This window comes from Rhinatrema bivittatum, chromosome 8 (assembly GCF_901001135.1).
Source record: "Rhinatrema bivittatum chromosome 8, aRhiBiv1.1, whole genome shotgun sequence".
Taxonomy (NCBI): domain Eukaryota; kingdom Metazoa; phylum Chordata; class Amphibia; order Gymnophiona; family Rhinatrematidae; genus Rhinatrema; species Rhinatrema bivittatum.
Window position 1 is genome coordinate 62,843,116 of NC_042622.1, and position 22,520 is coordinate 62,865,635.

Genomic DNA, 22,520 nt, shown 5'->3' on the forward strand with positions numbered 1-22,520 from the left:
CCAGGCAATTTTCAAAAGCCCATTTCGCTCATAAACCTACATATTAGGCGCATAAATGCTTTTGAAGATCAGGCCTTAAATTTGACAGGGTCGACCATGGCAATCTGTTAATTTTAATGCAGCTTGGTACGTAGGACCCCATTATGTTTACTCGAGATTTTATTGCATTACCAGTATACCAGAATGATCTATAGACTTGTGGAAACGTATGCTGCCCATCTCAATGTTTGCTCATTCTTTGTGCGATTTTAGGTAAATGCATTAATAAAATATATATAAAAAAACAAACAATAAATGTTGTAAAATGAAACCTGATCCGATAGTACCATTGCAACAGCTTATAAATTTACTTTAATTAAATTAAGAAAACATTAAATCATGAGTACTCTGCTTTACTACTTCTCTGCTTTCCTAATGGAGTTTCACCTTTTGATCAACCTGCAACCCGCAGCCTGACTGTGATACACCCTCGTAATTAAACCCTTCATAACAAATGTCGGTTATAAATATCTGTCTCTCCTCCCCCCCAAAGTAATTATTCATTGCAAGAGTGTGCTTAGATTTTTGCATTTCAACGGGATCGCCGCATCTCTTATTCACATCACATTATTCTCTAACTTCCCAAATCGCTACCCATGGAAGCATCCAAATAACTACATTTTTTTTTCTGACACCCCTCCGTCAAGTTCTCTCGGCACTTAAGATTCCACATGTTGTAATAATAATAAAAAAATCAAGCCAGTCCCTACTAGATAAATATTTCCCCCACTCTGGAATCACTAAACCATGCTGGTGTAATTAGAAAGCCAGATGTCAATTTATAAAAATCATTAGTTACGGTTAATATTTAATTACAGTTTGATCAACATCCTTGTAAACACTGGTTATAACCAGGGAAAAATAATAAGGTGTAAATAGTCCTGAATAAAACATCGTCTTATGCAGTAATGCACAGAGCAGACCTTCTCCTAGTGAAACTGTAAATATTCACTATGTCAGGAAATTCACTGCTTCAAACTTCCTGAGATGCCTGTGTCAGAATTATAAAAAATAAAAATTAAATACAGAACCATGTTGAATGGAATGGAATAAAGAAAGGAGAATTGTGTCATTTATTTTCCTTTGCTGTGAAGAATTGGGGGTAATTTTGAAATAGCCTGCGTAGTTGTAAAAACACAGGCATTTTTAGCAAGCGAGTGCGTAACCCATCACGGGGAGCTTACTGCACTCCGATGGGGGCCATAAAAGAATCTGATTATCTCTTTGGGGCTGAATCACTCAGGCTAGCTGCTACACAGTCCTTTGTTAGTATCGGGAAAGACTTTAAATTTCAAGGCCCAGAGTAACAGGGGTGTTACCCTTTTGTTATCTTTCTTGTCCCTGAGAGAGGGGTTACTTGTCCTGACTGGTTGATGTTAAAAGGCTTGCTCGTGCCAAAACCGGGAGATATGCGTGTGTCTCAGAGGTGTGCGCTGCGCAGATTTTAAAAAGGCTCGCGATAACACGCGTGTCTCCTGATACGTGCACAAAAGAATTTTCAGGAAAAAGGGGCAGGGCGGGGGCTTGATCTGGGCGGGGCATGGGTGGGCTGGGTCTGAGGCATGATTTCTGCGCATGCCTATTTACGTGCATTTGTGCACGCAAGGGTCCCCTACCACATAACTTTACTTCAGCTATGGTCGGCGTGTAAGTCATAAAATATAGGTTACTTAGCGAGGTTTAGGGTGTCTGACCTAACAGGGTAAAAGGAAGGCAAAGTAACAGGGGGGGAGGGGTTAGGAAGGGGGTTAACTGAGCAAACTGGGAAAATATTGGGAAAATGGGTTTTAGTGTCGGCGCACGTGTCTTGTAAAATACTCCCCACTTACGCAAGCAAGGAGGCATTTGTGTAACATGCATGCATCGATATGAAATCGGGTGCACATGTACAGGCAAATAGCCGATTTTAAAACGTGCACATTTTAAATTCGCTGTGTCCATGTGCACGCGCCAAATGTGCACACATGTGCACCTGCGCCTGGCTCTTAAAATCTACCACTGTGTGTGGTATACGTGCCAAAGAAATACACTGGAGCCATTGAATTAGTGTCCAAAATTAAAGCCTTTACTGATAGAAAATCAAATCAAATATGGCACAATAAAACGAGTCCTCAGCACTACAGAATCTCTTTTGTTACAGTTCTTTCACTCTATCTGTGCAAGTGTCTCAGTTACCAGGGCAAGGGCAACATCTACTCTCCAGTGCTTGGTTAAGTGGAGCTCTCAGGTGGGCAGGGTATCCTTTAGTTGGGCAGGAAAACCCCTTCCAAACTGGTAAAATGTAAACCATTGTTTTTCAGAGAGTCCAAATCCTCTTTCTCCCCAGGGGTGAAGACTCCTGATGGGTGTTCTCAATGCTCACAGATGGTTCATTAGTCACATTTAGGTGATTTTTCTTCACTTCTTTCTCTTTCTCTCTCTCTGGATCCCAGATGGGCTGGATCCACTTAGAACTACCAGCTCTCTGCTCCAGTGCAGGAAGAAAGAGGCAGCCAAAACTCTTCCTCCTAGATCTCACAAACTAAAGTTTTTTCCCCTTAAACTGAAGTTAAAACCAGAGTTCTTCCTTGCAGCAGGTCACCACCCTACCCCCTTCCTTATTTAGGGTGTAGAGGGGTAGGTCTTCCCTACCCAGGGTACCCCAGACATAGGGTTCTTCATGCTCTGGGCACAAGTGATAACCAGGGGTCTCACAAGGTTCCTACCATTAAAAAGTGTAACGCCCCCCCCCCCCCCCGAAAAAAAAAAAAATCAACCCATAGAAGAATCCCCACCAATCAGTGAGTGCACTGGAAGGAACCAACTTTTTACCTTGCTAACTTCCCCTGTTACTTTATATTTTAAACACTTGGTCAATTTCATTGTTTGCTTGCCTCCTGGCTTTATTCGACCAACTTTCGTGCTGTTTTCTTGGACTGTCCTTATTACAGAGCATACATTTTATAAGAATGTTATGTTCTTCTTTCAGTTATATAGTGCCAAAAACATAGGTGCATGAAAATGTGCATGCGGTGGTTCCAGGTGTTGCCACACCCAGTACAGTTTTAGATTTTACTGTATACGTAATTGATATTTTGAGTTCTATTTTTAAGGATTTAGTTGTTTTTTTGCATCTAGTTTTATGTTTTATGTTCAATTTATGTTTATATTTACTATGAACAAGTCAAAAATATTACAATGTGTTTTTATTATTGAAAATCGTATGATACTAACAGTAAAAAAAACACTTTGTCACAGACTGTATCATCAAAACTTAGACACAATTTGACAAAATGGTTAACTTTTGTCTATACTTATTACAGAGCATCAATTTTTACATGATTTATGTTTTTCTTTCAATTATAGAGCCTAAAACATAGGTGCATTAAAACATGCACGCTGGTTATTTATTTTAGAGTACAGACAATTTTGGTGGGTCCAGTGTTAGGGAAGGCTTGCCCTCCATACCCTGAGTGAGGAAAGGGGTGCCAGTGACCTGCTGTAAGAGTACACTTTGGTGTTATCTTCAGTTTTAAGAAGATTAAGTTCACTATCCAGGGGTAATTTTTACTTCCCTTCCTGCCTGATTGGAGCTCAGAAAGTCCTGCTCCAGGGGATCCCTCCCCTCAGGGCTTTGGTTAAAAGCACAAAGGACTCCATAAGAACAATGAAGGTTTGAATCATCTAACAGTGAGTAAAGGCAAACTTTACCATTCAAAAGGACATCCATCCGGTGATTCTTCAGACCTGGGGAAAGAGAAGTTTTTATCTTTCTGTGCAGAGACAGTAACTTTATATCTTTGCCAGTTGGAAAGGGTGGTTCTGCCCATAATAAGGATGCCCTGCCCACCTGGGGACCCTAACTTTCTATGCCCTAGAGGGTAGGATTTTCCCCGGTCTGGCACTAGATATTTTGGACAAATTGAGAAAGAAATTGTAACCAAGCATTATACTGTGCTGCTGTGGATCAAGAGTTGTGCCAACTTCCTAATTGTCAACAGTAAAGAATTATTTCTTGACACTAACACAATAACTTCAATCTTTATTTGGCATCCCAGCACCCACTGTTATCTTAACTATTGCATCACAAAAGGAAGTAAGGGAGAGATAATTAGCCATCCTGCACTGGGAAGCGAGAGGACTTCTTTCATCCCCAAGTCTACTGTACCTATATCCTGGGAAGGAAGGAAAGTAGTACAGGGTTCCTGCCCCAAAGAGAAAAATAAGTTTATTGCCTCAGCTGTGCTGGGATTGCACACTGGGTTGGGGTTAAACTCGGCCACTAATGGTAATGAGACCAGAAGATCCATTACATGTGCTTCAAGTTAATTTTTAGAGACAAACTACCATATGAGTGCATTTGTAGGTATGTGAGAGTGGAGTATGTGTCTAGGTTGTGTATGTATCTGTGTGAGGTATATTTGTGGAGGGGATTTATATATGTGGAGGGGTGTTTATCTAAATATGTGAATAGGTATCTGGAGGTGTGTGTATGTGGTTAAGGTTGTCAAAAGGGATGGTGAGATGGGCAATTATCCAGGAGGTGCCAATGTGCATTGTCGGGAGGGAGTGGAAGAGCTGGTATTCTATGCTACTGCTGCTGATGTAGCAGTGGTACAGATGCCTTTAAGTCCTCATGTGACTGCTAGTTTGTGGCTGTGTGATTGGAGAACTGCTGCCAGTCATGTCAATGGAAGGGGAACCAGTTAGCCTAATACAAGCCTGCATGAGGTGTACGTATGTGAAGGTGTATGTGTATGGTATGTGGGAAGTATGTATCTGTAGGGAGAGTTTGTGTGTGGAGTATATTTATAAATGACCTGGAAATAGGAACAAGTGAAGTGATCAAATTTGCAGATGACACAAAATTATTCAAAGTTGTCAAATCACAAGAGGATTGTGAGAAATTGCAAGAGGACATTGAAAAACTGGGAGACGGAGCATGCAAATGGCAAATGAAATTTAATGTGGACAAACGCAAAGTGATGCACTTAGGGAAGAGTAACCCAAATTAAAACTACATGATGCAAGGTTCCACATTAGGAGTCACCATTCAGGAAAAGGATCTAGGTGTCATTGTTGAAAATGCGTTGAAATCTTCTGCTCAGTGTGCAGCTGCAGCCAAGAAAGCAAACAGAATGCTAGGGATTATTAGGAAAGAAATGGAGAATATAACAGAGAATATCATAATGCCTCTTTATCATTCCATGGTGCAACTTCATCTTGAGTATTGTGTGCAGTAAAGATCATCATCTCATCTAAAAAAGATAGCAGAATTCGAAAAGGTACAGAGAAGGGCAAGCAAAATGATAAAGGGGTTGGAACAATTCCCCTATGAAGAAAGGATAAAGAGGTTATCTTGGAGAAGAGATGGCTGAGGGGAGATATGATAGTGGTCTATAAAATAATGAGTGGAATGGAATGAGAAAATGTTAATCAGTTGTTTACTCTTCTGAAAATTACAAAGACCAGGGGACACACAATGAAGTTACTGGTTAATACATTTAAAACTAATAAGAGAAAATATTGTTTTACTCAACATATAATTAAGCTCTGGAATTCTTTGCCAGAAGATGGTGTGAAAGCTATTAGTGTTGCTGTATTTAAAAAAGGTTTGAACAAGTTCCTGGAAGAAAACTCCATTAACCATTATTAAAGTAGAGTTGTAGAAATCCACTGCTTATTCTTGGGATAAGCAGCTTGGGATCTATCTACTCATTGGGATCCTGCCAGGTACTTGTAACCTGGCTTGGCCACTGTTGAAAACAGGATACTCGGCTTGATAGAATTTTGGTCTGATCCAGTATGACTAGTTTTATGTTCTTATGTTCTCAAGTATGCATGGGTGGTGTTTGTATGTGGGGGGTGTGTCTTTGTATGTGTGTGTGTCTGGGGGGTATGTGGGGGGATGTCTGGGGAATTTAGGTGTGCGTGTGGATGTGGGTTTGTGTGTGTACAGTATGTTTCTGGGGATATGTGGCTGATTGTGTATGTCTGTGTAGGAAACGTTTCTGTGAAACCACGTGTTTGTAATGACTTATAGAAACATAGAAACATAGAAATGACGGCAGAAGAAGACCAAACGGCCCATCCAGTCTGCCAAGCAAGCTTCACATTTTTTCTCCATACTTATCTGTTTCTCTTAGCTCTTTGGTTCTATTTCCCTTCCACCCCCACCATTAATGTAGAGAGCAGTGATGGGAGCTGCAACCAAGTGAAATATCAAGTATGTAATTATGTTCATCGCCTAGGCCTTTTTGTGTTAGGCATTTAATAAAATTCTTTTAAATGAAATGAAAATGAAAAAAAACGTGGGTATGTGTATATGGTATGTGTTTGTGGGTGGGATGTTGGAGATGAAGTGTATTTGGGTGGGGTCTTCTGTGTATATGTATGGGGAATTTGTGGGGGAGGGCTGTGTGAGATGAAGGTATGTGTATATGTCAGGGGTGTGCAAAGGTATGTTTGTGTGGGGGATTGATTTATATGTTTGGAGGTGTGGGGGGAATGTTTGTATAGGGGGGACATGTGCATGTAGAAGTGTATATCTGGTCTGAGGTGGGGGGTTTGGATGTGGAGAGGCCGTTTATGGTGGGTTGAAGGGGGCTGTTTGAGAAGTAGGAAGGATGGAGCGGGGATGGCTGGAAAGATGCTATTTTTCACCAGATGCTTCAGTTTTTTTCCCTGGTTGTCAACATTCCACAGTTTCTCACTGCCTCTTACAGTAAAGCAAAGGGGATTTTTATGAGGGTTCATTCTCTCAAAGTATTGCCCCGATGTTTCTGGTTTTCACACTCATCTGAGATATTTCTATTTTTTTCTAGTGACCCAAATTTGGTGATTTTCCATCCCTGCTTTGGAAAGTTATTTTGGTCCCAGACTGACAGACAGATATGATTCTTTTTACAAATGTTGAAAAGCATAAATAGTTACAGATTCCAGGTCCAGCTGGAAAACCCACCGAAGTGTCTGGGCTGCTACACCTTCCCCCAGTCTGCTGCTGGCAAACTCACACCTCTGAGAACCAGCAACTTCTTACTCCTTCAGTGCTGGAAATCGCACCCCACCAAAAAGCATATGCTGACAATTTTCCACAGAGTGCCCTAATAACCATTCCACACACTGCTTAGTGTCATGTTTAGAGTGACAAATAGCAAGCAGGCATTTTAATTGCTTATTAATATTTCATGCCTCGCTTTATTGCATTCTAGCAATCTGAAAATTAAGTATGCAAATGAACATATTGTACTGTTCTAACAACAGAATGTGTTCCTTGTTTCTTTCATGAAAACCAAATCTGGCCTGAACCCCTGCACGTTCTGCTCCAGGCCACTGAGCTGCGCCACTCTCTACATGATTAGAAAGCAGAGGAAAGCCTAGCCCGAGAAAAGCAAAAAGGTGCTGAAGTCTCTTACACATTTCTGATTAGAAACATTACATTGCATGAACGAAGTACCTGTTTATTTCTGTGTTACTAATTGCAACTATGGCTGTGCAGCTTATGACAGACTTATCGGGGGTAGGTTTTTAGTAGTTTGTCAAGATACAGAATACATAAGCACTTTTGAACCCACAGACCTGGTACATAGTCTTTCTTTTGAAAATTCATTTTTAGGTAGAGGAAAATGGGTAAAATTGAACCTGCAGATTTGTAAGTTCCATCCAGCATGTATACCTTTACCCTCTTTTCCCCCACCCCGACCTAAACACATCCCCAGGAAAGTTCCTTTTTAATGCAGCTCACAATACTTGAGCTGTGAATCCTGCACATACTTTTTATCTGTTATCACGAAGGCAATTTCCAAACAGAGAAAGATGAGGGTAGAACAAGATCAATACGGCCTATCTATTCTCCCCCATCCACACCAATTACTCATCATTACAACCCCTACCACACCTTCAGAGCTCTCCTGTGCTTATCCCATGCTTTCCTGAATTATGACACTGTTATTATCTCCACCATCACCACTGGGAGGCTGTTCCATGCATCCACCATTCTATCTGCAAAGAAATATTTCCTTAGCTTTCTCCCGAGTCTACCCCATGACCCTCATTCCAGAGCCTCCTTTCCACTGAAAGAGGCCCACCTTCTGTGCATTGATATCTTGGAGGTATTTAAATGCCTTCTATCATATCTCCCTATTCCACCATTCCACTAGGGTATCCATGTTTAGATCTTTAACTTTGTCCCCCTATACTTTACCATGAAGACTACTGACCATTTTAGTAGCTTTCTTCCAGATTGACTCCAACCAGTTTATATGTATTTATTTATTTAATTTATTTGAAACATTTGTGGTCCACTATATTAATAAAATTAGGCTAAGCAGATAACAAGATACATAGAAACAAAAATCTAAAACAGAACAAATGAAATAAAACATACGTAGATACTATTTAAGATCATTCAAAAGCCTCTCTAAAAAGAAAGGCTTTAAACAACTTTCTAAAAGTTTTCAGGTCATTTATGGAGCGTAAGTCAACTGGTAAATCATCCCAGAGTTTTGGTCCTATTACTGTCAATGCTCGATTTCTAGTTTCTTGCAATTGAGCTGTCTTTGTTGTAGAATCTTCAGAAGATACTGTGCAGCAGATTGTAGAGCACGGGTGGGGTGATATCACCTAAACAAAACTGGTTAAATAGACAGGAGAAGCTGCAAGAAGCAACTTAAAAACCAACATTCAAACTTTGAACTTAACTCGTTGTATGACTGGTAGTCAATGCAACTGTCTGAGTTGAGGAGTGATGCGCTCCAGCCATGGGGTTTTAGTTACCATACATGCTGCAGAATTTGTAGTAATTGTAGCACGAGAACATGATTTTTCGACAGCCCGACATATCTCATGTAGTTATGATAAACACCTGTACTATGGTTCTAAAATCATGAGAGTCCAAATAAGTTCTAATATGTCGAAGTAATCTTAATTTTAAACACCCGGTGGAAACACCGATTGCAACTGAGCAATATAATGCAGAGTACTTTCAAAAACAACTCCTAGATTTTTATTTGCTCCACAAACATAATTGGATGCTCATGAACTGAAAGAGAGGTCAAGCAAGCTGGTTTTGACTTTCTTAAAAACAACATGGCTTTAGATTTTGGAAAATTCAAAAGATGCGGTATCCAAACTGTTCACAGTATTCCAAAATGAGAGCTCATCATGGACTTAAACACTTCCTTTTCTGTTTGGTCACTTTGAGATAATCTACTCAAATACATGGCTCTGCATTTTTTGCATTTTTAGCATTAAATCTTAGCTGGCAGACACTAGACCACTCCTAATTCTTCAGTAGATCCCTCTTCATGTTTGCCTTACTTTCCTGAGTGTCTACCCTATTACAGATTTTGAAATAAGCTGCAAAAACGACAAGCCTTTCCAAATAGACCTTCTGCAATCGCTAATGAAAATATTGAAAAGAACTGGTCCCTGGCCCAGTGCATGCAGCACACCATTAGTAATGCTCCTCTCCTCGGAGTGAACTCCATTTACCATTACCCTTTGTTGCCTCCTACTCAATAAGTTTCTAACCAAGTCAATCACTTTAGGGATCATACCAAAGGCACTCAGCTTATTTATATGTCAAAAGAACAGTTCTTCCTGCAAAAATCCAGGATCTTCCTGCTTCTAGAAGGTACCACAGCTGGAACATCCCAATCAACATCCAGAAGTTTGAAATCACCTAAAAACAGCACTTCACCTCCATTAAATCTGTATCCATTTTTTCTGCCTGAGAAAGAGGTACATGCGGTCAGATCCTGCCGGTGGTGAGAACAGGAGGTGAACATAAGACATATGTCATACTGAGTCAGGCCAAGGGTCCATCAAGCCCAGTATCCTGTCTCCAACAGTGGCCAGTGTTGTTGTTTATTAATAGCTGAGTGAGAGGTCTGGGTGAACTGGAGGGAGTTCAGGATTCAGAAACAGTAAGGTCTCGATGAGCAGCAGGAGGGCTGGGTGAACTGGTGGGCTAATTGGATAAACTGGTAATTTCACTAACGCAATATCTTATAAAATATGCCGACTTACGCATGTAAAACCTAACTTATGCAAGTCCTATGTTATTTTCACATGCAAAACATATACGTATCACTGCATTGATACATTTGGTTGAAATAGATTGCAGAAATACGTGTGCTACTTTATATAATGGCATATGTTCCTGTGTAAACATGCACATTTTATAAAATACTATATACATATTTATATGGACACAGGCATGCACCTTTTAAAGTTATCCTCTCTGTTTCAAAATAAGATGTGCTAAAACAAAATAACCTATATGAGGGGTGCCAATATTTAGCGCTACTTAGCCAGATAAGTAATGACTTATCCGGCTAAGTGGCAGCCACTGTATATCTGGCTATGTTCGGCGGTTGGATAAGTATTTATATGGCTAAGTAGATAGCTGGATATTTAATGGGCGGGCAGTGGGTGGATCGGGGAGGAGCTACTTGTCCGTCTATCATTGCTGGATATATGCCAATTTTCGGACTTATCTGCCCACGGTAGACAGATAAGTTAGAACTGCTCAATAGCAGGTCATTCAAGCTTACGCTTTCAGCGCTGCCTCTGTCAGAGCAGCGCTGGAGGTGCTGGGAACAGGGCAGATGGTCCCTTACTTCTGGCGGGGATAAAAAAGGTATCAGGGTGGATGGGGAAGGTCAGAGGAATTGGGGGGGGGGGGGGGGGGGGGGAAGTGCCATGATTTATCCTTACAGGTGGGTCGGGGGGGGGGGGAGGGGGAGGCAGGCCAATCATTATTTTTAAAGTAAAAACCAGGACAGAGGCCTGGCCTTCAATGCTGGCACTTCTCAAGGCTTTAAAAGGCTTTGGGGTGATGAGGATTGCATGGCCCGACAAGGCCTTTGTATTATGATTTGAAGGGGAGGGAGGGGATTGACCTGTAGGCCCTTTTATTTAATATGTTTGTTTATGACAGTGCTACTTAGCTGCATATCTTTTAAAGATATGCGGTTAAGAGGCATTTTTCCAGCCACACAAGGCCAGATAACTTAGCTGGATTTGTGTGATTCTCAGCTAAGTTAGCCGGATAACTCAAACCCTCCCCGGAACGCCCCTGGAGTGCCCCTTTTTTTAATCTCGCTATGAATTAGCTGAATAATTGGCTGAGTATGCCTATATTATATTTAGACGGATAACTTTTGTGTTATCTGTCTAAATGGCTTTTGAAAATTGGTTTCCTTAGATCCCTTTACACAACCTCATTTTTTAAACTTCTTAAAACTAAATGGAACTAACACTTAAGAAGATAATGTTGAATAGCCTGCAGTTTTGCAAAGAACAGGAGCAATTTATTCTAACATACATGAAAGTTAATTTTTGAAAGGAAACTAGAAAAGATGCAGAGGAAGGCAACACAAATGGTAAAGGGGATAGAACGGCTTCCCTATGATGAGAGGCTACACAGATTATTAGGATTCTTCAGCTTGGAAAGAGATGGCTGACAGGGCACATGACTGAAATCATGAGTGGAGTTGCACTGGTAAATAAAGGACATTATTATGCTTTCAAATAATATTAAATTAAGGATACACTGAATGAAACGAACACCGAGCAGATTAAAGTTAGGCGGCTATAGTTAGCTGGCTAACTACTTAAGATAGTCAGCTATATTCAATTGATCAGCTGTACTACTGAATATGCTTCCAAATTTAGCTGGGTAAGTTTATTGGCTAACTTTCTCATCTGGACTGTGTCTGAATATAGTCCTCCCAATGCCTATGTCCCAAAACTAGGATATATAGAACTGCTTTGAGCGAACAAATTTTGCACCATATTATGAAGGTCCCATTTGGTAGATGTATGGTTTAATGCACTAAACTGTGGTTTTTGTTTTTGTGACTGCTAAGATAGGGGCATGAGTAGGACAGAAGGATGAAGAAATGAGAGGGGCCTTTAGTCGTTTCTGTGTTTTAAAATTCATTCAAAACTGGGTATTTTTAACATATAGGATCTCTTCAGAAAAAGTAGTCTCTATAGAGTTTCACCTTATTGCTGTAAATACTGCATGAGGTGTTGGTACTGTAAAGAAAGGAGCAGTAGCTGATTGCCTTTTGGGCCTTAAAATGCTAATGTAAGCCTAGAAAACCTCCAGTGGAACCTCAGTCATGATTTGTAAGATTCAGAATCATAAATGCATGTACAGATTCCAAAACAATTGTAACCCTTGGGTGGCAAACATTGGTAAACGTCCCCATGAGCGCACAATAATAAAATAGACCCTATTTTCGTGGCTCTCCACAGCTTAACTTCTGTGTGACCTGGGGCTCCCCATGGGAGGGAAGGATAGCTCCAAGGCCCTCTTCATGTATCATAGTTCCATAGCCCCTTTTATGTCCATTGGCACAATCTATGGGGGTAATTTTCAAAAGGAGTTACATGTGTAAACGTAACTACTATTGTGCAATTTTCAAAAGCCATTTACTACAATAAAATGCACTTATGTGAGTAAATCCTATGGACAATTCAATGGCATATAATGTAGCAATTTTCCAAAGTCCACTTACTCGAGTAAAGTGCATTTACTTGAGAAAATCTCAGTTTCATTTGAGTAAATGCTTTTAAAAATCATGCCCTAAGTCTCTGTTAGCAATAAACATGCTGGAAGCTGAGTGGTTTCCAACTTTTTTTTTTACTGAGAGTTGATCAAATGAATGAAAATGTGGTTTACAGTTTTTTGATGTTAAATTAAACTGATATAGCTCCTTGAGAGATGCAATAAATTTGTGACCTTATTCTTCTAGTAATTATCTTCAGAATTTATAATGGCAAATTCCTTGATGATTTAACTCCTTCACCTGTCCAATAACTCCAATTTTTGAATGGGCAAACCTCCCAAATTTACAACAAATTTCTCCCACTGTGAAATGGTCAGAGTAGAAGTCCAAATTACCTAACAAAATGCAAAGTTCCCATTCTTATGCCTCTTCTGAAGTCTTCTCTGTTCTCTGACCTATTGAGCCGCTGGGGGTGGCTTCACCCATTTTGATGGTCAAATACTTTTTCAGTAACCATAATTCAAGATACTGAACTGATATCTTCCTTTTTTTTTTATCTTCCTTTTATCTTCCTTTGCATTTGGTTTTGCAGTTTTTTACCCTAGTTCCATGTAAACCGGTTCGATAAGACATGGTCTTGAGCATCGGTAATTAAAAGATATTAAATAAATAAATAAATATCTCCTTCTGGTAGTATGAACTGGGCACTCACCTCTCAAGTGTAGCACACTTGAGCCAGTAGTGAATCAACTCTTAAAAATTACCTTACTATCTCCTTCTCTCTTGCAGTGGATAGGAGTCCATTCCTTCTTGATGAAACAGCTGTTCCTCAGAATCTTTCTGGGCGAAAGTCTGAACTCTTCTGGATCCAAATTAATTCTTAGTCCCGGGGCCTATGATCCTCAGTCAATAAAGACAGACAAAACTCTTAACGGAAAAGGGGAACCAAAAGAGAGAAAGGAAGGATAGAAAAGCTTCCTTCTCCAAAAACAAATACTCTCCAAACTCTGGATCAAAAATATAGGTTCAAGACACTCTGTGAAGTGGCCTTTCAGAGTGCTTTTCCCAGAAAAGTAATCAAAAGAAGGACCACACAAACAAGCTTTTTTCCTCAAAAGGACAGCTTATGAAAAATCTGAACTAAGAATCCATGTCTGATCTAGATGATGGCAGGGGTTTATAAAGGCTCAGGCACACCCCCCACTCTTCCTCCCATATGGGAGAGCTCAAACCCCGACCTCTGTCGCTCCCTAACAACTTGATTCACTCCTTTGGTAAGGAAACCAAGGGTTCCTTGCACAATCAATAAAAGAGAGTAGGGTTGGTTCAGGAGGTAAGTGCAGAGAAGCTACAAATATATTTTGCTTGAGGTTGGAGATTACCCCAGGTTCCTGAAAATTTGCCAAGTATGTCATTGGTATTTCTACTGGTACCAGGGATTGAGCAGCAATTATACTCTATCCCTGTCAGCCAGGCCCAGATCTCCAGGAGAAGCCATCTTCTGCCACATTGCTATCCTAATGGTGAACCTTGTTTGCGAGTGCTGAAGATAAGCAGTCATGCTGTGTTCCATGTGCACTGTAAATAAAAACCCTAAAAGAAAGCCTTGACTGTTCATTTACTGTGCCAAATACATATATATATATACATCAACATGACAAAGAAAAACTCATGCACCATATAACAAAAAATGCTTTTACATTATTTTACCTAAAACCTAAAAACATCCGTTTATTCATAACACTGAACAAATAAAACCTACTAAATACAAAATAATCTTGGCCACTTAATGTGCTCGATGGAGTCCTTACATACTCTTGTTACAATCTGAAATCAACATTTATATCTCTGCTTCTATTATACAATGTGGTGTGTTCTAATTAGCAAAATCGTCCCAATGACCAAAATGTGGTTTCTGTAGATTGGGGGGGGGGGGGGGTGTCCCAATATGCTTTCAAAGGAGTCCTTTTCCTAAAGTGGGTCCAGCTAAATCCTTGACAAAAGCCCTTCTTTTCGCCGAAAGTTGGCTTCATCAGGAGGATGGGATTGCAAAGGTGAATGCAACCCGTGCATAAAAGATTCACATAGACATTGCCTGTCATGAATACCATTTCTTCAAGAGATTTCTAAAACGGTGTTGTTTCGCTGGAGGGATGTCTAAGGTGGACAAGACTTACACATGAAAGCTTCACATAGAAATGCATGTCATAAATTCCCTTTTTTCAAAGCTACTTCAATGAAGGCACTGTTTATATTGTATTTCTCAGCCTTCCTTCTGCTTATTAAATCCTCCAGAAACTGACATTAAGTGGTCAAAATTCTTTTGTATTTATCAGGTTTTATTTTTATCAGTGTTAGGAATAAATGGATATTTTTAGTTTTTGGGTAAAATAATGTAAAAGCATTTTTTCTTATATGATGCATGAGTGTTTTTTGACATGTTGATATGATGACACATGAACACTTGAATAAGTTTTCTTTGCCCACATTTTTTTCTATTTAGTATATACCGTATTTGTTGGCGTATAGGACGCACTTTTTCCCCCTGAAAATAGGTGAAAAATAAGGAGTGCGTCCTATGCACCGGTAATCAAAATTTACAGTGTCCGGTGGGGGGGGGGGAGTGACGCGGTGGCGTGGGGGAGTGAGCTGCGCTTCAGCAAGCACCTTTTGCTGAGCACCGGCCAATTGGGGAGTGAGGGCGCGGGGAATGCTAGAGCATTCAGGACATTACACCATACCAAGTTACCATAAAGGGCCCTCCTAAGTACCGGTAAGTGGGCAGGGAATGCTCTTCCTATGCTTTCAACTTCTGGTGGAAGGGCTGGGGGAGTGACGCGGTGGCGTCGGGGAGCGAGGGCGCACCACCCAATTGGCCGGTGCTGGGCAATCGGGAGTGAGGGCGCGGGGAATGCTAGAGTGTTCAGGACATTACACCATACCAAAACAGCGCACTAAATGATTTAACAGGAGTTTATCATTGGCTCTCTGGGATATTCATTTTATACAAAGAAGCCTGTGATTGGTTTGCCTTTTGGAAATATTCCTGACTCTTATGGGTATTGGTAACAAGAAAGGATTTCAAATACGCTGGAAAAGTGCCCACTGTCTGAGGTTACTGTCTTAAGCTGGAATCCATTCCAGTACCAGTATATTATGGTAATTGGCATCTCCACAATTCGGCAACCAGAGCATGATACATGTTTTGGCTATTAGGATACTTGTGCGGACAAATAGAGAATGATATGTATCTAAGGAAGATAAGCTTGATCAATGATACAGAATAGGATAGATCTGGAAGAAGAGCCACTGACCTTACCATTAATATGGTTCCAAAAAGATGATTTAGCACATTCCCATATTCAACGTTAATTTTCTGCACTCATCTGTGGAGATACTGGTAATTTCTGTCTTAAAAGCCCTAGCTGGGTGGATATTCATTCCCTGACCATTTTATAATGCATTTTCCACACTAGTCACGCCCAGCTTGCAGCTTCTCCTGGATTTCCACAATTGTGGAAGCAATATTCAATTTGTACATCAGAAAATAGACTGAGTTAAGAACATAAAACATAAGAAATTGCCATACTGGGTCAGACCAATGGTCCATCAAGCCCAGCATCCTGTCTCCAACAGTGGCCAATCCAGTCCATAAGAACCTGGCAAGTACCTGTACCCAAAAACTAAGTTACTGTTGCTAGTAGTAATAGCAGTGGCTATTTTCTAAGTCAACTTAATGGACTTCCTCCAAGTTTTAGACACTGAAACTTCAACCCACAATCTCGATCACCGGCGTTACGTTATCCCCGCCTTCCCCTCCCATTGTGCCCCTCTTGGCAAAACACAAAACATGGCTCAAAAACAACACAGATTCTGCTATAATATTGCATTCAAGCTATGAGCAGCAGAGAGGAATTACGGGCCACCGCCAACTGAAAAGATGATAAGAACTTGGAGAAGACAGGAAGAGGACTTACAAAAAGCTATGCATAGTAAACACAATCTGCGACATGGAATTGCAAAATGGCCAGAACTAGAAGAAGAATTAAAAACTTGGATATTAGACCTCAGAAGCTCGGGATTTTCAGTTTCCACAAAAATGATTATTCAACAAGCAAGAGTGATAGCCCCTAACAGGGGCATTGCTGATTTTACAGGATCAACGTCATGGTGTTCTAGATTCATGAAGAGAAGTGAACTAAGAATGCAAAAAACAAAAATAGCACAAAAGATACCAACAGAATATGAAGAAAATATTATCGATTTTCATAGATTTGTCAATAATGCAAGAAAAAGAGAAAATTTTGAACTTTCACAAAGAGGAAACATGGATGAGGTCCCACTGACGTTCGATATACCCTCAAACAGAACAGTAGATTCCAAAGGTGCAAAAAGTATTATTGTTAAAACATGTGGGCATGAAAAAATGCATTACACAGTCGTGTTGGCTTGCTGTGCCGATGGAACAAAATTGCCGCCTCTTTTGATTTTCAAAAGGAAAACCTTGCCCAAGGAAAAACTGCCTAAAGGTGTGTTTGTGCACATTCATTCTAAGGGCTGGATGGATGAAGGGGGGATGAAGTTGTGGATAGACAATGTGTGGTCTAGGCCTTCCTGCTGGACTGTTAAAGAAACCTGCCTTGCTAGTATGGGATCAGTTTCAGAGTCACAGAACAGAAGCTGTGAAAAATAAAATCTACCAACTGAAAGTCAAATAGCTGTAATTCCAGGTGGGCTAACGAGACAGCTTCAACCTTTAGATGTCTGCATTAATAAACCATTTAAAGGATTCATGAAGGAGAAATGGAACAGTTGGATGCAGTCTACAGATTTTGATGTGACAGCATCAGGAAGAAGGAAGAGGCCTAGCATTTCGCAGATTTGTGAATGGGTCAAAGCTTCATGGGATGCTGTGAAACATGAGACAGTTGTAAAGTCATTTAAGAAATGGAATTAGTAACTCACTTGATGGCACAGAGGATGATTTGTTATACAAAGACTCAGTTTCTGAAGAACAGGCTTCAAGTGATTCTTCATTTAGCTCTGGAGAGGAATTTCTGGGTTTTGAGGATGAAGATTGAACTACAGTGTTCCCATCCTAGTTACATTTTTGTAGACGTAAATAACTATAAAATTACCATAGTTCAGTAAATCATTATGGAAATTCATAAAAAAATATAGAAAATTATTTTTTCCTTAAAAATATGTATTAAAAAAAGGGGGGTGTCATACGCAAATACAGTATATAGTATACATATTCTATTTAGTATATATTGGATTTTAATGATGAGAGGCTTATGTTGGTTCAATAGTTTTTAACTATTAGTGTTAGACGGTCAGTGAGCATGTGGTATGTGTGTTTCACAGTGAATGGTATGTATGTCATTTGAATACGGATGCAGCATTATAATAAAGGCATTTGAAAATATAGGTGGGTCCTTTTTGTAATTCAGTTTTAAATATGTATTTGAATTAGAATAAAGGATTTGGTACATTTATAAATATTGTAGGGGTGTACTCTTGTAAATTGCTTGTATATGTATATATATATATATATATATACATATATATATATATACACACAAGCATATATATATATATATATAAACATACGCATATATAGTGCTGTATGCTTCCTTTTCTTTCCTTATTGCAATTTCCTAGATTTTGTTTAATTATCCCTCATGATATACAGGACAGTTTACATTGTGTTTCTTTAGTTAAGTTTTATTTCTTTTGTTTTGTTCTGCATGATGTAACTGATTAGCCTCTCAAGCCTTCTTGAAGTATAATTTTGAAATTATCAATAAAGAAAATGAAAACAAAATTGCACAAATATTTCTAGGAATCTTTTTTGTGCACCTCTTCAGACCCAAAGAATAATCATTCTTACCTGCTACCAATGCGTAGGGCTGTCAGCTAGCTCTGCTTCTCGACAGGCTGCTTCAGGCTTTTTTTTTTTGCCCCCCCCAAGAAAAACAGGTCTATTTTATTTCAGGTCTCTTATTTCACCTTGGTGGTATTAGAATTAAGAAAACCAGCATTATGGGCCTTGAGTGCAGCAGGGTAAAACTAGGCCTGAATCAGCAGAACTGAATCAGACATCACCTGGTTCCTGATCAGCAGAACTGGAACCAGGTGAAGCATCTGAAATGTTCTGTCACTTAATTTTGTCTCTTATGATGTACAAATTCACGAGGTGGGGGCTGGGGGAAGGTTGCAACTTGTTTAGTGAAGTGCACTCTGGTTAAAGGAGAGAGTCAAGTTTCCTATTTGTGAACAAGAGAGATAAGAAAGCCAGCAGCAGGCAGATGTCATTTCCTACTGAAACAAACAGCACCTGAGAAAAGGCGGAGAAGGGTTTTTTTTTTTAATCTTGCTCTGCTGATATTTCATCAGTCTGTGGCCTCTGGGGGCATTGGACACCTGTCTCTCAATTAACCAGTTAATCTGTGAAGCAAAGCATTTGCAGCCAGTAAGAGAAAACAGCTTATCAAGTAAATCAGCTCTGGCCCCTCAGGCTCTTACCGAATTGAGTATCAGTATATTTTTTTTAAGGGATTCTTGCACATTAGGACTAGCAGTGACCATGAAATTGTCAAGTCACACTTTTGCAATCCAAGGCTCTCTCGCTGGTTAACAACAATGGGCTTTGGTATGTATGAACTGCAGAAAGATGAGTGTATGTCTGTGAGTAGGAGACAAGCAGATCCTGCTAAGGATGCCAACTGGGAATTCAGACTTCCAGAACTGTTTTACTTGGTCAGGCCAGCTGCCGACACCAGTTTCTGCTGGGACAGGAGGGGCCGTAGCAGACAGCCATAGCGGGTGCTCTTCTCTGTTCCGCCGACTAGACTCTGGATGCCATTCTGCCAGCAGAGGGCGCAGAAGGAGGAGGAGATGAGCTGTGCTGTGCAGAGGAGGTGAATGCTGAAAGTAGGGGTGAATGCTGGGGTGTGACAAAGTGGTGGTGAATGTCGAGGAATGATGAGTCACAAGGAAGGGGTGAATGCTGGGGGGTGATGAGGAGGGGGTGAATATTGAAGGCCGGGAGAATAGGAGAAAATGTGCATGTGGTGTTTTTTTTCCAGCAAACAGGCCGATACAGTACAGTAACCCACGTTTGGATGCGCATTTTCGACGCGCTAGCCTTACCCCTTATTCAATAAGGGGTAATAGCGTGTCGAAAACGCACGTCCAACCCCCCCCCCCCGAAACTAATAGCACCCGCAACATGAAAATGCATGTTGATGGCCCTATTAGTTATTCCCGCGCGATTCAGTAAGTAAAATGTGCAGCCAAGCCGCACATTTTAATTTCAGAAATTAGCGCCTACCCAAAGGTAGACGTTAATTTCTTCCGGTACCGGGAAAGTGTACACCCTCCGACTTAATATCATGGCGATATTAAGTCGGAGGTCCCAAAAGTTAAAAATAATTAAAAATAAAAAAAAAATTTAAAATCGGCCCGAGGCTCGCGGGTTGAAAACTGGACGCTCAATTTTGCTGGCGTCCGGTTTCCGAACCCATGGCTGTCAGCGGGTTTGAGAACAGACGCCGGCAAAATTGAGCTTTGGCTGTCAAACTCGCTGACAGCTGCCGCTCCTATCAAAAAAAGAGGCACTAGGGAATTTTACTGAATCGCGTGCACAGAAGAGCGGGTGAGCGCCCGCTCTCCCTCGACTTTTATTGTATCGGCCTGAAAGTAGGTAACCTTAGGTGCTCTTAATATTCTCTTTCCTCTCCCAGAGTTGAACTTTGGCCCCGGATGTGGCTAATTAATCTGGTTGTTTTCCTAGGTGCCAGAGAAATTATACAGGGCTTCTTTGACCTATAGGGATTGCAAAATTAAATTAATCTCATGTTTTCCTATTTGGCCTCTCTCAACAAACTCTAATCCCGACAAGTCTGATTAGAAAAGTCTGTTTGGGATTCATTCAGCTGTGAAAACTAGACCTGCAGCTAGGCTGTGGATGTCAGATTTTTTTCATATCATCCATTTCAACAACTTCAGTCTTTGATGTCTGCTGTTCATTGGGGACTATGACAAGCTCATCAATACCTAGGCATCCACTTAACGTAAGTATGGGCAACTGTCACCAGCCCAGGATCAGTGTCTTTGGAATAATTTCTGTAATGGAGGAGTAGAAAGCTAATGATGGCAGCTAACTAGGTGTGCAGCAAGACTCTTACTTCAAGCCAGGACATGTTCTCCCACACCACTACTAACATTACAGCACCTATGCTAGGGGCCAGTTACCAGGTTTGCAAAATTGTGAAGGGGCTACAGCTGGCCCTGGTACCTAAGACAAGGAGGCACAAAACAGCATTCAACACATCATGAACATACATTTCAAAACATTTACCTAGTAACTAAGCAGTTATGCTTAGTTGCTGGCAAATAATAGACTTTAGAGAAGGGAGGCATAGCTTTTTCTGGGAACAACTTCAACACTTCTATTAGATATTGCATCAGCATCTCAAAAGAAGTGATATGAGTGACGAAGGGGAAGTTTACAAATCTCATGTTGGGTTTTTTTCTGTCTAGATTTTTTATATTTTTGGTTTGCTTTTGTAAATGAGAGAATCAGACTTCGAAAAGGTCTTATTCAAATCCTATGTGTACACAATCTGCCCTTCCAAGGCCTGTTCTCACTTTCCAATTTCCTTTAATTCAATTTCTTGAGATACATTTATTTTCCAGCTCTTTATTAAATCTATGCAACCTGATAAGGATGCTTCCAGCTGGGTAACTGAGTCAGATCTCCTGCAAATCCTGAGCTGGAGACGAACCCAAGATATGAAACTTTCCTGCAGCTCCAACCAAGATTGGAGTCCTGAACTCTTCCCTTTTGCAGAACTGCCAACCCATTCTTAGGATGTTCCAATGGCATCCATCCCATCTAGCACTGCTGGCTACATCGGAGATGCCACCACAACTCCAGGCCTTGCCCTCATCTTGCCAGTTTCTCCAACACTGGTGTTTCATTCACATGAGGTAAACAATGGCACCAAGTCAGCCACCATTTGTAAAGTGTTGCATCATTTTATTGTAATGCAGGTGTTAATAGAGGGGGAGTTTGAAGTCCCACACTCAGGAACACCTCCAAGGATAAACATGGAATGGCAAGACTGAAAATGCTATCCCCTGCATCCATGGGCACATTGGGGCCAACTGCAGCATCCAATTCAGCTCTCAGAACAAATCCAACCAGTGGTCCCAAAACAGAAAAGCAGGGTGCAAAGGGAGGATGCCTTACGTTACCTTTTTTTTCTTGCCCATCACAGGATAAAAACAGGTAAATAAAATTAAAGTAAAAATTGAAATAAAGGGCAAGATGTTAGGATAAATTTAGCAGGAGTTCCAGATTAGTGTTCTACACTTGCAGGTGAATCTTCAAAAGAGTTACGCTTGCAATTGTAACATACTGTTGTAGCAATTTTTAAAAGCCATTTATGCGCATAAAGTGCACTTATGCAAGTAAATCCTATGGACAATTCAACAGCATATTGTAGCAATTTTCAAAAGCCCACCTACATGGGCAACGTGCATTTACATGTGTAAAACCCATTTTTAAGTGCATAAATGCTTTTGAAAATCAGGCTTTCTTGTGGTCATATTGGATTCCTCATGGGTTAAACTAAAAAATGAAAACATATTAATAATATACAGTATTTAGAAATGTGATGTTCTTAGCTGTCCTATAGCAATGAGAAGGGCAATTTTCAGGATTTTATGCAGGTAAGCGCGTTTTTGCCTATGTAATAACACCTTGTGTTAGTGGCTAAAGGTATGCATAGTATACTACCGTGCATGCACTTCCAATCATGCTGCCAAGGGGAAGGGTTGGGGGGGGAGAGTGTGGTACCCAGGTGTACGTCATCACATGCACTTTGTATATACAAAGTACATGGGTATGAAAGCACCCACGTTCCTCTGCCTGCAAATTTTCAAAGGGAAGCTCTGCATGAAAACTGAAAA

The 22,520-nt window shown here is 40.5% G+C and overlaps 1 protein-coding gene across 5 annotated transcripts in view; it reads right to left on the minus strand.

Moving 5' to 3' along the window:
- The window catches only part of RALY (RALY heterogeneous nuclear ribonucleoprotein), a 918,689-nt gene that overhangs the window by 294,386 nt on the left and 601,783 nt on the right, over positions 1-22,520 (minus strand). The window lies entirely within an intron of this gene.